Raw genomic sequence first — 14,577 nt, forward strand, 5'->3', positions numbered from 1 at the left:
TTTTATGAACAAAAGAGTCAAAGTTTATAATTTGGCTAGTACTTAAAGTAGAGTATCTGGTAACAAAGGGCATCAGATAATTAAGTCCATAACATGTTGACCGTCTAGGTGGGGACCACTTATATGTACTACACATAATAAAAAGATCAGTGTAATTTACAGATAAGGTCAGGTTGGAACCTGTGACCTCCCAGGCTGGAGTTTGCTGTGCCTCTTCTTCATCGTTGGTACTTTCACATCCCCACTGTCCATGTGTCCCTGTCAGTCTATGGGAACAGAACAAATTACAAAATATTTGATATTCAAGGCCTTTGGTCCAGTTTTGGAAGCCGTAAGGGCTTGGTTTTGTCACTTAACCGAGTCAGTCTAGGCTTTTTCTCTGTCCATAGCCAATCTTTAGTGTCCGGCAACTTAACAAGAGGAACAAGTGAGCTACTGTAAGTTGCATAGGCCTGGCTTGTGAGCCATTCATAACATCTGGTAATTTGACAATCATTGACGTTATGAGGGTTAGCGTCAGCATCATCTTAAAAGGTGCAAGAATGCCATCAGTGGAATCAAACCATAGGGTTTGATCACAATATTACTTCAGCATATCACTCAGGAAACATCCAGCATCATCCCTGTTTTCAGTGCAGAGGGAAAAATTCCTTTCTAATACTTTACTTGGGCAAAAGACAATTCTTGAGCTTCTATAGAGATTTTTCTGTGTTCAGTTGACTCACCAACAGGAAAAGCAGTATGGTGCTGCTTCTCTGGTTGTGGATGTTACACTTTGTCATACATCTATCTTCCAGACTGGTTTCACCAGGCATTCATATTGGTAGAAACAAAAATGAGTTCAGGTTCCTTTATATGATATAGATGTTGGCATAGCCAGCAACTAGATTGATTAGTTAGGGTGGCCAGGGTTTAAGAGACTGGTAAATAAGGGATGCTGGGTCTTTGCCTGACCTGCTAGAAAATCAGTAAGGGTTTGTAAGAGCAAGGTGTAGTTTCAAAGAGTCATAGTGGAAGAAAAAAGGGAGAATGAGGCAGGTTGAGGCATTCTCCACTCAGCTGCCAATGTGCAATTCTCAGAATATCTGAAAGGATCCATTGGTGGGAGTACTTTAAAAGACAGAAAGGAATTTATAGATGAAAGAATGGGGTTTCTTGGGCGGCACCTGTGGCTCAAGGAGTAGGGCGCCGGTCCCATATGCCGGAGGTGGCGGGTTCAAACCCAGCCCCGGCCAAAAACCACAAAAAAAAAAAAAAAAAAAAGAATGGGGTTTCTTGATTTGTGATCTTAGGGGAAAAGCTCCCTACTTGTTGAAGTCATCTGCTTCAGGGGCCTGGAAATCAGCCCCGGAAATCCTTACTTTTAGGTCACTTATAGGGTTTGTCCTCTAATTATCTTAGTGTAGTTTGGCATTTGGAGTAGCTCATGTAAATCCAGGAGAATTTTTCTTTTATTTTTATGGCAGCACAGGAACTTAACATACTTCATAAGGACCTTTCCAGCGAGGTGACAACACATGTCATCTTCCAGGAACCTTGAGATATATATATATATATATATATATATATATATATATTTACAGTCTCATGGTCAAACAGATGACAAGTCCTGTCAGTTGGCAGAGGCCATGCTTCTCTTACCCGTTAATGATATGCTCAAGCATATTAGTTAGCATCTCTACATAGCTAGTCATAGTATTGAATTGTCCACTTAAATCCCTTTAGTGTTCAGTCAGTCCAAAAATAGAAGGTTTATAAGTTTCATTAGGTATCAGGAGACAGAACACTGTTTCAAAAGGGGTTAAATCATGTCTCCTAATTGGAGCATTCTGGATTTATCATTTTATTTCTAGATTTTTATATTCCACTTGCTCTGACTATTGTGGATCATATGGGGCATTAAGCTCTAGTGAATATGTAGGTCACTATGAAAGTTTTAAGACGGATTATGTCGTGGTTCATTATTTCACTTCCAAGAAACATAGTTGACAGCATCCTTTCTGATTCACCTTTGCAAGTTGCAGCTTGTTCAGCTTACCAGTGTTGCTGAGAGTGCTTCATTAGTTGCTATCTGTGCAGATTTTACATTTCTTAATTTTCGTGTATCTCAAGACTTTTTTTTTTTTGAGATAGAGTCTCACTATGTGGCCCTCGGTAGAGTGTCATGGCGTCACAGCTCACAGCAACCCCAAACTCTTGGGCTTAAGCGATTCTCGTGCTTCAGCCTCCCTAGTAACTGGGACTACAGGCGCCCGCCCCAACATCTGGCAATTTTTTTGTTGTAGTTGTCGTCGTTTGTTTATTTATTTATTTACTTTTTAGCGACAGAGTCTCACTTTATCACCCTTTATGCTGTACTTTATGCTGTGGCGTTACAGCTCACAGCAACCTCCAACTCCTAGGCTTAGGGAATTCTCTTACCTCAGCCTCCCAAGTAGCTGGGACTACAGGTGCCTGCCACAACACCTGGCTATTTTTTTGTTGCAGTTTGGCCGGGGCTGGGTTCGAACCTGCTACCCTCCGTATATGGGGTTGGTGCCGTACCCACTGAGCCACAGGCACCGTCCTGTCATTGTTGTTTAGCAGGCCTGGGTGGGTTTGAACCCGCTTGCCTTGGTGTACGTGACCAGTGCCCTAACCACTGAGCTACAGGCACTGAGCCTACCTCAAGACTTTTGTAGTGATCCACATATCTCAGAGCCTTTGCAAGCAAGTGGTTTAAAAGGAGCCCCCTGATCTGACTCCATCCATAAAGGAATACCAAAACATGAGATAATCTCAGTAACTAACTTCTTTACCCTTATTTTACTTACTAGTTTAATGTTTTGAGGTTTATCTACCATGTAGCATTAATATTTAATATTTAACAGTATTAATATTTAACATTAATTAAATATTAATATTTGATATTAATATTTAGTTTGTTTTTATAGGAGAATACTTTTCCATGGTAGGATATATCACAGTTTATACATAATCCATTGGTGGACATTTGGTTTGTTTTCACCTGTAGGCTATTGTAAATAGTGCTGCTGTTTGCATATTAATGCACATATGTGTACATATATTTGTTTTGAGAATGAGCTTCCAATTCTTTTGAGTAAAGAAGTTGGGTTTCTTTCTTTATTTTTTTTTAAGAAAAGTGGCATTTATTGGAGTCTTTAAAATCCTATTGAAATGTTAAAAAGAAGAAAATGGAAAAGTAGAATATTGTAAAGAGTACAAACATATATATTTGTATCATAGCATCTTACATGGAAGCTTTCACCTGGCTTGGTGCTTAATAAATGTTAAATTGACATGTTTGATTTTGAAAGATTCTAATTCTGATTTTGCTATCATCTATCTGATTTGGGACAAATAATCAGTCTCTGGGCTCTAAGTTTTTATATCTGTAAAATAAAGAAATACACTAAGTAAACTCTTTAAGGTTTTGACGATTCTCTAAAAGTCTATTCTCTTTTTTTCTTTTACTAGGAAGTGCTTTTGTATTGCTTCTTTGTTTCATCCTCTGAAAGATAGGTACTTACCAGTCTTGGCTATTGTAGGCAGTTTCTTTCTCATTAAATTTGCCTCTGGCCTAGGCACAGTGGCTCATGCTTGTGATGCTAGCATTCAGGGAAGCCCAGTTGGGTGGATTGCTTGAGCTCAGGTGTTTGAGACCAGCCTGAGCAAAAGCAAGACCCCCTTCTCTAAAAATAGGTGGATGTCATGGTGGGTACCTGTAGTCCCAGCTACTTGAAAGGCTGAAGCAAGAGGATTGCTTGGGCTCAAAGAGTTTGAGGTTGCTGTGAGTTATGATGCCATAGCACTCTACTAAAGGTGACTAAGACTGTCTCAAAAAAAACAAAAAAAAATAGACTTGGCGCCTATAACTCAGCAGCTAGGGTGCCAGTCACATACACCGGAGCTGGCGGGTTTGAATCCAGTCCGGGGCCTGCCAAACAACAATGACAACTACAAGAACAACAAAAAAACAGCCCCATGTTGTGGCAGGTGCCTGTAGTTCCAGTGACGTGGGAGGCTGAGGCAAGAGAATGCTAAAGCTGAAGAGTTTGCGGTTGCTGTGAGCTGTGATGCCACTGCACGCTAGCCAGGGCGACATAGTGAGACTTGTCTTAAAAATAAAACATAAATAAATAAATAAATTTGCCTCTGGAAAGGGGTATAGGATCAAGAAAGTTGAGACCACTTTCTCTTGCGGTCTTTAAGCTTCTAGAAAGTTTCTTCAGGCAGGATTTACCTTTTGCCTTCCCTTCTTATTCCATAGAAAGACTTCAATCTTGTAACCCCTAGTTTAGGGATTGAAAACTCAGATACCTACAAGACACAGTGTAATACAGATCTATGAAATTGGCTGAATGGTACTTTTGGTAACTGGAAAGCACAGTAAAGGGGTAAGTCCAGTTTTCCCTGTGGGAATATAGATTTAGCATTGCCATATCCTGTGGTTAAGAGAAATAAAAAATCTGGGATTTTTGTGTAAAATGTGATTTTTAAATGTTGACAACTAATTCAAAATGTTTTTAAAAACTGTGCAGGCCAAGCAGAGCACTTTTGCAGTCCAGATAGATACTATAGAAAGGATAAGACCTGTAGAAAGGAAAGCTGTGTATTTTGAAGTAAAAATTATTTATCAGATTGCCTTTGTAATAGAAAATATAATGCCTATGGAATATCTCAGTAATACTTCCTCATTGCATATGCTTTTGAGGGCAGGAATTAAGGCTTCCATTTCTGTTACTAGCTCCAATTAATATATTAACAATAGTTTTAGGTGTGTTGTGCACATTATCACTAGTGCTTGCAATTCTACAAAGTAGATAGTTATTACCACCATTTTATAAATGAGACAACTAAGACTTACTGTGGTAAGTAACTTGCCTAAGATCACATAAAAAATAAGTGCTAGAACTACAGTGAACTTAAATTCTCACATCATTATACATATGCTCTCACATTTCTTTTAGAAATAGTTCTTTTTGCCTTGAAATTTACACATTGCCAGTTCAAGTTGTATGCCCATTGGAAAGTATATGGAACTCAAACTAATTGGGGAATTTGGAGGACCCATAAACCCCCAAATGGTCCTAGGGCCTGAAGCAGCAGGTCATTTTTCTTGGAAAAAATAATGGGTCCAAACTGCAATTAAGTTGATTTACCTTGTTTTGTCTGAGAAAAGTTCCTGAGCCTATTTCTGCTTTGTTTTTTATTATGACATGCTACCTACCTCTTACTTATTGAAAACAATGAACAATTCTGGTATACAGGGATCAGTTGCTTTGCATAATTGTAGACATTACTAGGGAAGCTGTGACTTTCTTGTTTTTACCTTCTTACACAAAAAGACATTCATACACAAAAAGAGATTACAATAATTTGAAGTGCCCCACTAATCATCTGCTATGTATATTACAATGTTGACTTTCTGATCAAGCCAAATGAGAATTTATGTACATTTGTATAATAATGACATTAACAACCTCTAGGACTAACACTTTTATCCCCTGGTCTTAATCTCTTAATTCTTCCATGTGATTAAATGGTCCTTTAAACATTCATGGGTAAAGAAAGATTTCTTACATGGAAGAATTAAGAGATTAAGACCAGGGGATAAAAGTGTTAGTCCTAGAGGTTGTTAATGTCATTATTATACAAATGTACATAAATTCTCATTTGGCTTGATCAGAAAGATGCTTACATGCCTTTTAAGCATCTGCTTTTAGAGTTTAACCACTGGCATATAGAAATAACTGAATTTTCTTCTAGAGCACAGTGAGTCTATCCCATAGAAGTTTCTCAACTTTTTATTTCTTCATCTTGAAAATTTATTTTGTTCTTCTCATTTTCTTTTTTTATCCTCTCATGTCAGTCGAAGAAATTCCCACTGTCTTTTCTAAGGCAGCTTCATTCTCCCAACTTGTTTCTGTGACATACTTTTTCTTTCTTTTGTTTTTTTTACTCTCCTTTTTTCATGATCTCTTACATGTGGTTGGTTGTTTTCCTCGTACTAGTAGTAGTGAAACTGCTTTTAAGTATGATTTCTGTAGTGGTACCTCTATATTTGTTATACTTTCAAAAAGGGCTCTGGTACTTGAAATTAGAGGCCTGTGGTGGTGGCTCATGCCTGTAATCCTAGCACTGTGGAAGGCCAAGGTGGGTGGATTGCTTGAGGTCAGGAATTCAAGACCAGCCTGAGCAAGAATGGGACCCAGTCTCTACTAAAAATAGAAAAGCTAGTCAGGCCTTGTGGTGGGTGCCTATAGTCTCAGCTAGTTAAGGAGGCTGAGGCAAGAAGATCACTTAAGCCCAAGAGTTTGAGGTTGCTGTGAGCTGTGACACCATCGCACTCTATTGAGGGCAACAAAGTAAGACTCTTTCTCTAAATAAGTAAATAAAATAAAAATTAAAGTTTCTTACAAAAGGAAAGAAAATTAGAAAACTAATTCATTATGGTAGTATAATCCTATAACAGTGCTCTAGAAAAACCACATTATTATACAGGCTAAATATCTCTTATCTGAGAAATGCTTAGGACCAGAAAGTCTTTCAGATTTTGGATTTTTTTTTTTTAATATTGGATTATTAGCATAAAACTTAGGTTGAGCATCTCAAACCTGAAAATCTGAAATGCAGTATGTTTCAGTGAGCATTTCCTTTGAGTGTCATGTCAATACTCAGAAAGTTTTGGATTTTGGAGCATTTCACATTTCAAATTTTCATAGTTGGGGATATTTAGCCTGTTATTCATTGCTAGGCTAATCTTATTTTCTTGATCATTCAATTAACCTTTTGTTATTGTGCATTCTCTAGGAAATAAACTTATGATTTCATAATTGTCAAATCTGATGGTGTTTTTAAAAATTAAATCTCTTCTATTAACATATATCCTCTCTTGAATCTTCCAACTTTTCCTAATTACTAGCTTTTTTCCTTTTACTGTATAGCCTGTACACAATTTCTTCTTTCACACAATAAAATAAACCTTACATTTGGTCCTGTTTCCTTGAGTATTCTTCTTTCTCTTTGTAAGGACTTGGTAGAATAGTAGTATAGATTATGGCTTACCTTGCATTCACTTTCTCAGTTCCATTTGGACTTCAACTCTTTGCCTCTGGCTTTTATCCCCAGTATTCCCTTGATAAAATTTTTGGCCATTGTATCAAGAAGTACCTCTTGCCACATCAAGTAAATGCTTTCTTTCAAGTTCTTCTTTATTTGAACCGAATGAGACATTTTCACTTTTAGCTGTCTGCTCCCAAGACTTTGTTCTTTTTCTGACACCGTATTCTCCAGGCTCTCCTTTGACTCTTGTTTTTTTTCTAGCTGCTTTTCTGACTTTTCCCATTCTAATCCTTCTGCTTCTTTGTATGGTATATTCGCAACCTTGTTTTTTCCCACAGAGTATATTGTCTTCCTTATTCATATACTCATCAAATGAGTTCCTTTTCGTTTTTTTTTCCTTTTGAGACAGAGTCTCATTTTGTCACCTTCGGTAGAGTGCTGTGGCATCATAGCTCACAGCAATCTCAAACTCTTGGGCTCAGGTTATTCTCTTGCCTCAGCCTCCTAAGCAATTGGGACTACAGGTGAAGTGCCTGCTATAAGGCCCGCCTGGCTATTTTTAGAGACAGGGTCTCACTCTGGCTCAGGCTGGGTCTTGAACTCCTGAGCTCAAGCAGTCCACCTGCCTTGGCCTCCCGGAGTGCTGAGATTACAGAGGTGAGCCACCCCACCCATCCATGAGTTCCTTTTTGTGTTAGACATTATACTGCTGAGGACACAGTATGAATGAGACTAACATAGGGCACTGCCTATGTGAAGTATAAGAGGAAATAGTCTAAGCAAACTGGCAATTGTCAAATTATGTGTGGTATGTATTCTAGTTGAGAAATACTTTATAGAGATAGCTAAGATTGGAGTGGGCTAGGCTGGGTTGCTCACACCTATAATCCCAGCACTTTGGGAGGCCCAGGATTGCTTGAGCTCAGGAGTTTAAAAATAAATTGGCCAGGCATAGTGGCATGCAACCATAGTCCTAGTACTAAGGAGCTGAAGCAGGAGGATGACTTGAACTTCTTTGAGGTGACAGTGAGCTTTGAGCATTCCATCCTGAGTAAGACCAACCATCTCTAAACAAACGAAAAAATCAGAGTGGTCAGAAACAGCTTATGGGAAGAAGTAAATGTCCTTGTTTCAGGTAGAAACAAGGACATATGCAAAGAAATAAAGATAGTACATGGCTGAAGAATTGAAAACTCATTGTATCTTGATGGAAATGTGGAGGAAAAAAGAGCATGGAGAGAGGTAGGGCTGGAGGGTCATAAAGTAGACACTCAGAGTCATTCAACAACTATTAATATTTAATTAGCTCTTGTTATTTTATAGCTCTACTGCCATATAATTATACATTTTGATAGCCTAGTTTTCATTACTGCTGCTATGAAGAGTCAAAACTAGGTTTTAGAAGGTATCTGAGACTATTTGCTTATTGCTATTGATTATGATAAGTTTGTGCTGACTATATGTGGATCACTACAAAAGTTTTGAGACAGACTATGTTATGCTCCATCATTTCCCTTCCAAGAAATACTGTTGACAGCATCCTTTGTGATTCACATGTGCAAGTTTCAACCTGCTTGGCTTACTGGTGTTGCTGGTAAGGCTTCATTTGTTTCCATCCAGGCAGATTTTATGTTTCTTGATTTTTGTGTGTTTCAAAACTTGTAATGACCCATGTATTACTAAATCTGATGCAAATGGCACCTTTTCAAAGAGTCTTTAATTGATTAAGACCCTGGCTTAACAGAAATTGTAATCATTGTCAATATTCTACAGCCAGACTGGGCACTGTGGCTCATGCCTGTAATCCTAGCACTCTGGGAAGCTGAGGCTGGTGGATTGTCTGAGCTCACAAGTTTGAGACCAGCATGAGTTAGAGCAAGACCCCATCTCTAAAAATAGCTGGGCATTATGGTGGGTGCCTGTAATTCTATCTACTCCGGGGACTGAGGCAAGAGAATTGCTTGAGCCCAGGAGTCTGAGGTCACTATGAGCTATGATTCCACGGCACTCTACCAGAGGAGACAAAGTGAGAGTCTGTCTCAAAAAAAAAAAAAAAAAGAAAAATTCTGCAGCCTATTTTTCTCTAAATGTTTCCTGTAAGTGTTCATGCATATATGACATTTATGTATATATGTAACAATATAATGTAGGATATATTATGTAATAACAATACACACATACGCATATCCTTATTCCAACTAGATTTTCAGTTCTTTGAGGACTGGTACTACTGTATCTTTTTTTTTTTTTTTTTCGAGACAGAGTCCCACTTTGTCACCCTTGGTAGAGTGCTGTGGCATCACAGTTAACAGCAACCTCCAACTCTTGGGCTTAAGCAATTCTTTTGCCTTCACCTCCCAAGTAGCTGGAACTACTACAGGCACCTGCCACAACACCTGGCTATTTTTTGGTTGTAGTTGTCATTGTTATTTGGCAGGCCTGAGCTGGATTTGAACCCGCCAGCTCCAGTGTTTGTGGCTGGGCGCCCTAGCCGCTGAGGTATACAGGCACTGAGTCTGGAACTACTGTATCTTTAAACTTTTTAAAATTTTCTTTCTTTTTTTTTTTTGAGGCAGAGTCTCAGGATGTCACCCTTGGTAGAGTGCCATGGTGTCACAGCTCACAGCAACCTCCAATTCTTGGGCTTAAGTGATTCTCTTGCCTCAGCCTCCCAAGTAGCTAGGACTACAGGTGCCCACCACAACGCCAGGCTATTTTTTGGTTGTAGTTGTCATTGTTGTTTGGCAGGCCTGTGCTAGGTTCGAACCTGTCGGCTCCGGTGCATGTGGCCGGTGCCCTAGCTGCTGAGCTACAGGCACTGAGCCAAAACTTCTTAAAATTTTATTTTTATTTCTTTAATTTTTCGAGACGAGGTCTGACTCTTGCTCAGGCTGATCTTGAAATCTGAGCTCAAGCAGTCCGCCCACCTCAGTCCTCCAGAATTCTGGGATTACAGGTGTGGGCCCCTGTAACTGAGTAATCTTTTTAAAATTCTCCTTTGTGCCTAGAATATAAAGGATACAGTTGTGTATTTATAGAGTATTTTTATACTTTTACAAGGTTAAGACTTTTTTTTTTACAGAGTATCACTCAGTTGACCTTGGTTGAGTGCTGTGGTGTCATAGCTCATAGCAACCTCAAACTCTTAGGCTCAAGTGATACGCTTGTCTCAGCCTCCCAAGTAGCTGGGACTACAGGCACCCACCACAATGCCTGGCTATTTTTAGAAATGATGTCTCTCTCTTGGTTGATCTGGTCTTGAACTCCCTGCCTGGCCTAGGCAGTGATCTACCTGCCTCGGCCTCCCAGAGGGAAGGTTGACTCATTTTTTTTTTTTTTTTTTTTTGTAGAGACAGAGTCTCACTTTATGGCCCTCAGTAGAGTGCCGTGGCCTCACACAGCTCACAGCAACCTCCAACTCCTGGGCTTAAGCGATTCTCTTGCCTCAGCCTCCCGAGTAGCTGGGACTACAGGCACCCACCACAATGCCTGGCTATTTTTAGAAATGATGTCTCTCTCTTGGTTGATCTGGTCTTGAACTCCCTGCCTGGTCTAGGCAGTGATCTACCTGCCTCGGCCTCCCAGAGGGAATGTTGACTCATTTTTTTTTTTTTTTTTTTTTTGTAGAGACAGAGTCTCACTTTATGGCCCTCAGTAGAGTGCCGTGGCCTCACACAGCTCACAGCAACCTCCAACTCCTGGGCTTAAGCGATTCTCTTGCCTCAGCCTCCCGAGTAGCTGGGACTACAGGCACCCGCCACAACGCCTGGCTATTTTTTGGTTGCAGTTTGGCCGGTGCCGGGCTTGAACCCGCCACCCTCGGTATATGGGGCCGGCGCCTGACCAACTGAGCCATAGGTGCTGCCCTGACTCATTTTTTTTAAACCTCAAAGGGCTTAACCCAATGTTTGTTACTTACAGCACATATAATATTTATTGAATATAAATGAAGTAATCTGAAAATTCTTTATATATTTTAAAGGTTGTGAAGTAGTACATAGTAATATTAATTCTTTATCTTTTCTTAGTGATGAACATACTGATAAGGTTTAAAAGTAGAATAACTTCTGCTTTCAGGTAAGGTATGTTGACAGACAGACTAGATATACCCTCTAGCTTGAAACAACTAAAAAGCCATAGAATATGTGTGAAATAATTATTCTTTTTATAATTAACAGTAGGCAATGAAGAACAATGATCCATTAGAAAGAAAACAAATGAGATGAGCCCTTCAAGTGCCCCAGTTTGTAGAGAAAGTGATGCAGAAAAGGAGAATTCAAGGTGGAACCTAGCGGTCTCCTTGAGTTGAGGTGGTAGAGCTCAAAGTCTTAGGCACCCAGATGGTCAGAGTTCTCAGAGCAGAATACTGGAGAGAAGAGGGATGCACACAGAACATTGGAGATCTGTAGAGGATCTCCTTAGAGCTGTGGTTCTCAACCTTCCAAATGCCACAACCTTTTAATACAGTTCCGCATGTTGTGGTGACCCCCAACCATAAAATTATTTTTGTTGCTACAACATAATTTTATGGTTGATGGTCACCACAACATGAGGAACTGTATTAAAGGGTCACGGCATTGGGAACGTTGAGAACTATTGCCTTAGAGTATCTAGTTGAGTGGTGATCATTGCATACACATGGGAGAACTACCCAAGCCTGGGGAAAACACTGCGTGAGAGGACTAGAGGGAACAGTGCCTAGAAGCTTACAGAGGGTTGGGTATGATGCCTTTTTTCACTGGTCAGAATAGAAATCTTTTCAGGCATATTGGATGGTGTTAAGAAGGATTTTACCTTATCAGCATGAAAAAATTAACCTTGAACTAAACACACTTAAGTCCTGCCAATAAAGTTTAAAAGGAAAAGCTAAAAGGATTAAGTTCCTTTTTTTTTTTTTTTTTTTTTAATTTGGCCGGGGCTGGGTTTGAACCCGCCACCTCCGGCATATGGGACCGGCGCCCTACCCGCTGAGCCACAGGCGCCACCCAGGATTAAGTTCCTTTTAAGTAACTTAACCATATCTCAAAACAAACCTCAAGAATATGTATGAGTATTAAAATACTTAGCATACAACAAAAGAAAATTCTCAATATCTTTTATCTAATAAAAAATCACCAGTCATGGAGAGAGTCATAATGAGGAGAAAAATCAGTAATTCAAAACTGATCTAGAACTGATTTGTGGCATTTTTTTTTTGTACCATGATACTTTTTGTATAAAACCCAAAAAGCAGGTAAAACTATAATCTATGATGATAGAAGTCAGAAGGTTGGTTTCTTTCGGAGATGGTGCTACCTGGGAAAAAGCACAAGGAGGAGTGTTTAATCAGTTGAGTGGTAGTTACATGTATGTTTACTTTAAAAAATTTTGCAAGCTAGAGTTAAGATTTGCCTGCTTTACTATAGGTATATCTTATGATTTAATAAAACACTAAAAATGACTCAGAGCCCATAGCATAATGGTTACGGTGCTGGCCACATGCACTGAGACTGGTGGGTTCAAACCCAGCTTGGGCCAGCTAGACAACAATGACAATTGCAACCAAAAAATAGCTGGGCGTTGTGGCGGGCACCTGTAGTCCCAGCTACTTGGGAGGCTGAGGCAAGAGACTCGCTTCAGCCCAAGAGTTTGAGGTTGCTGTGAGCTGTGATGTCATCGCACTCTACTAGGGATGGGGTGGCGACATAGACTTGGTCTCAAAAAAAAATGACCTTGTCAGCTTGGTGCCAATAGCTCAAGGGTTAGCTGAGGCAAGCGGGTTTGAACCCGGCCTGCTAAACAATAATGACAACTGCAACAAAAAAAATTGCCGGACGTGGGTGGCGCCTATGGCTCAAGGAGTAGAGCTCCGGTCCCATATGCCGGAGGTGGCGGGTTCAAACCTAGCCCTGGCCAAAAACCACAAAAAAAAAAAAAAATTGCCAGGCGTTATGGCAGGTGCCTGTAGTCCCAGCTACTTGGGAGGCTGAGGCAAGAGAATTGCGTAAGCCCAAGAATTTGAAGTTGCTGTGAGCTGTGATGCCTCAGTACTCTACTTTGGGCAACAAACTCTATATCAAAAAAAAGTCTTGTCTATCAGTAAAGTGACTATCTAGTTAAGCATAATCAAGCTATTCATTTTGTTTATTGCAGCACAATTTGCAGTTATAAAGATATGGACTCAACCCAAGTGCCCACAAACTGACAAGTGGGTAATGAAAATTCGGTGTGTGTATGTTTATATAATTGTCAGTAAAATTTAAGTAATCAGGAAAAATATACAACATTTCCTTATTTGTTTTGTATGAATGTAGTATACACCCCCCCCCCCATGGAGTATTACTCAGCAATAAGAAAGAATGAAAGTAAAAGTAAAAAAGAATGAACAGGGCGGCTCCTGTGGCTCAGTGGGTAAGGCACCAGCCCCATATACCAAGGGTGGCGGGTTCAAACCCGGCCCCGGCTGAACTGCAACCAAAAAATAGCCGGGCGTTGTGCTAGGCACCTGTAATCTCAGCTACTGAAGAGGCTGAGGCAAGAGGATCACTTGAGCCCAAAAATTTGACAAATGTCATTGCCCTCTACCCCGGGGGACAGAGTAAAACTCTGTCTCAAAAAAAAAAAAAAAAAGGCAGCTCCGTGCCTGTAGCTCAAGCGTCTAGGGTGCCACCCACATACACCAGAGCTAGCAGGTTCAAACCCAATCCGGGCCTGCTAAACAACAATGACAACTGCAACAAAAAAATAGCCAGGTGTTGTGGTGAGCGCCTGTAGTCCCAGCTACCTGGGAGGCTAAGGTAAGAGAATCGCTTAAGCCCAGGAGTTGGAGGTTGCTGTGAGCTGTGATGCCATGGCACTCTACCCAGGGTGACAGCTTGAGGCTCTGTCTCAAATGAATAGATAAGAGTTTAAAAATAAAAACAAATAATAAGAGTTAAAGAAATAACTCTAAATAAATTAATCTAGTTCAAGGGCAGATTTGGTATAAGAAAACAAAAGTAAAGGAAGTATGCCCAGCAGCATTAATTGCTAGACTTCGCTCCTGTTTATGTATTCACTTGGATGTCCCATTGGCACCTCCCGATTTATTATTTAAAACTGACATCTCAAGACTGGGTTCAGTAGATCATACCTGTAATCTCAGAACTTTGGGAAGCCAATGTGGGAGGATTGCTTGAGCTGAGCCCAGGAGTTGGAGACCAGCCTGGGCAAATAGTGAGACCCTGTCTCTAAAAAAACAGAATTCTCATGTTTCCAGTTTTATTCTTAACTCCCACATTTTCTGTCTTAAGAAATGGTACTAAATAGCCGGGCATTGTGGCGTGCGCCTGTAGTCCCAGCTACTCGGAGGCTGAGGCAAGAGAATCGCTTAAGCCCAGGAGTTGGAGGTTGCTGTGAGCTGTCTGATGCCATGGCACTCTACCGAGGGCAATAAAGTGAAACTCTGTCTCTACAAAAAATAAAAGAAATGGTACCACCTTCCATTAATCTTCCCAAGCCAGAATTCCTATGAATTACTTGTAACTCTTTTTT

The 14,577-nt window shown here is 40.1% G+C and overlaps 2 protein-coding genes across 5 annotated transcripts in view; one reads left to right on the forward strand and one right to left on the reverse strand.

The window, feature by feature from the left end:
• Positions 1–14,577, reverse strand: part of NOB1 (NIN1 (RPN12) binding protein 1 homolog) — a 270,061-nt gene that overhangs the window by 99,546 nt on the left and 155,938 nt on the right. The gene's annotated exons all lie outside the window — the stretch shown is intronic.
• Positions 1–14,577, forward strand: part of NFAT5 (nuclear factor of activated T cells 5) — a 168,879-nt gene that overhangs the window by 51,529 nt on the left and 102,773 nt on the right. The window lies entirely within an intron of this gene.

Source organism: Nycticebus coucang, chromosome 2 (genome assembly GCF_027406575.1).
Source record: "Nycticebus coucang isolate mNycCou1 chromosome 2, mNycCou1.pri, whole genome shotgun sequence".
In the NCBI taxonomy this organism is placed as follows: Eukaryota; Metazoa; Chordata; class Mammalia; order Primates; family Lorisidae; genus Nycticebus; species Nycticebus coucang.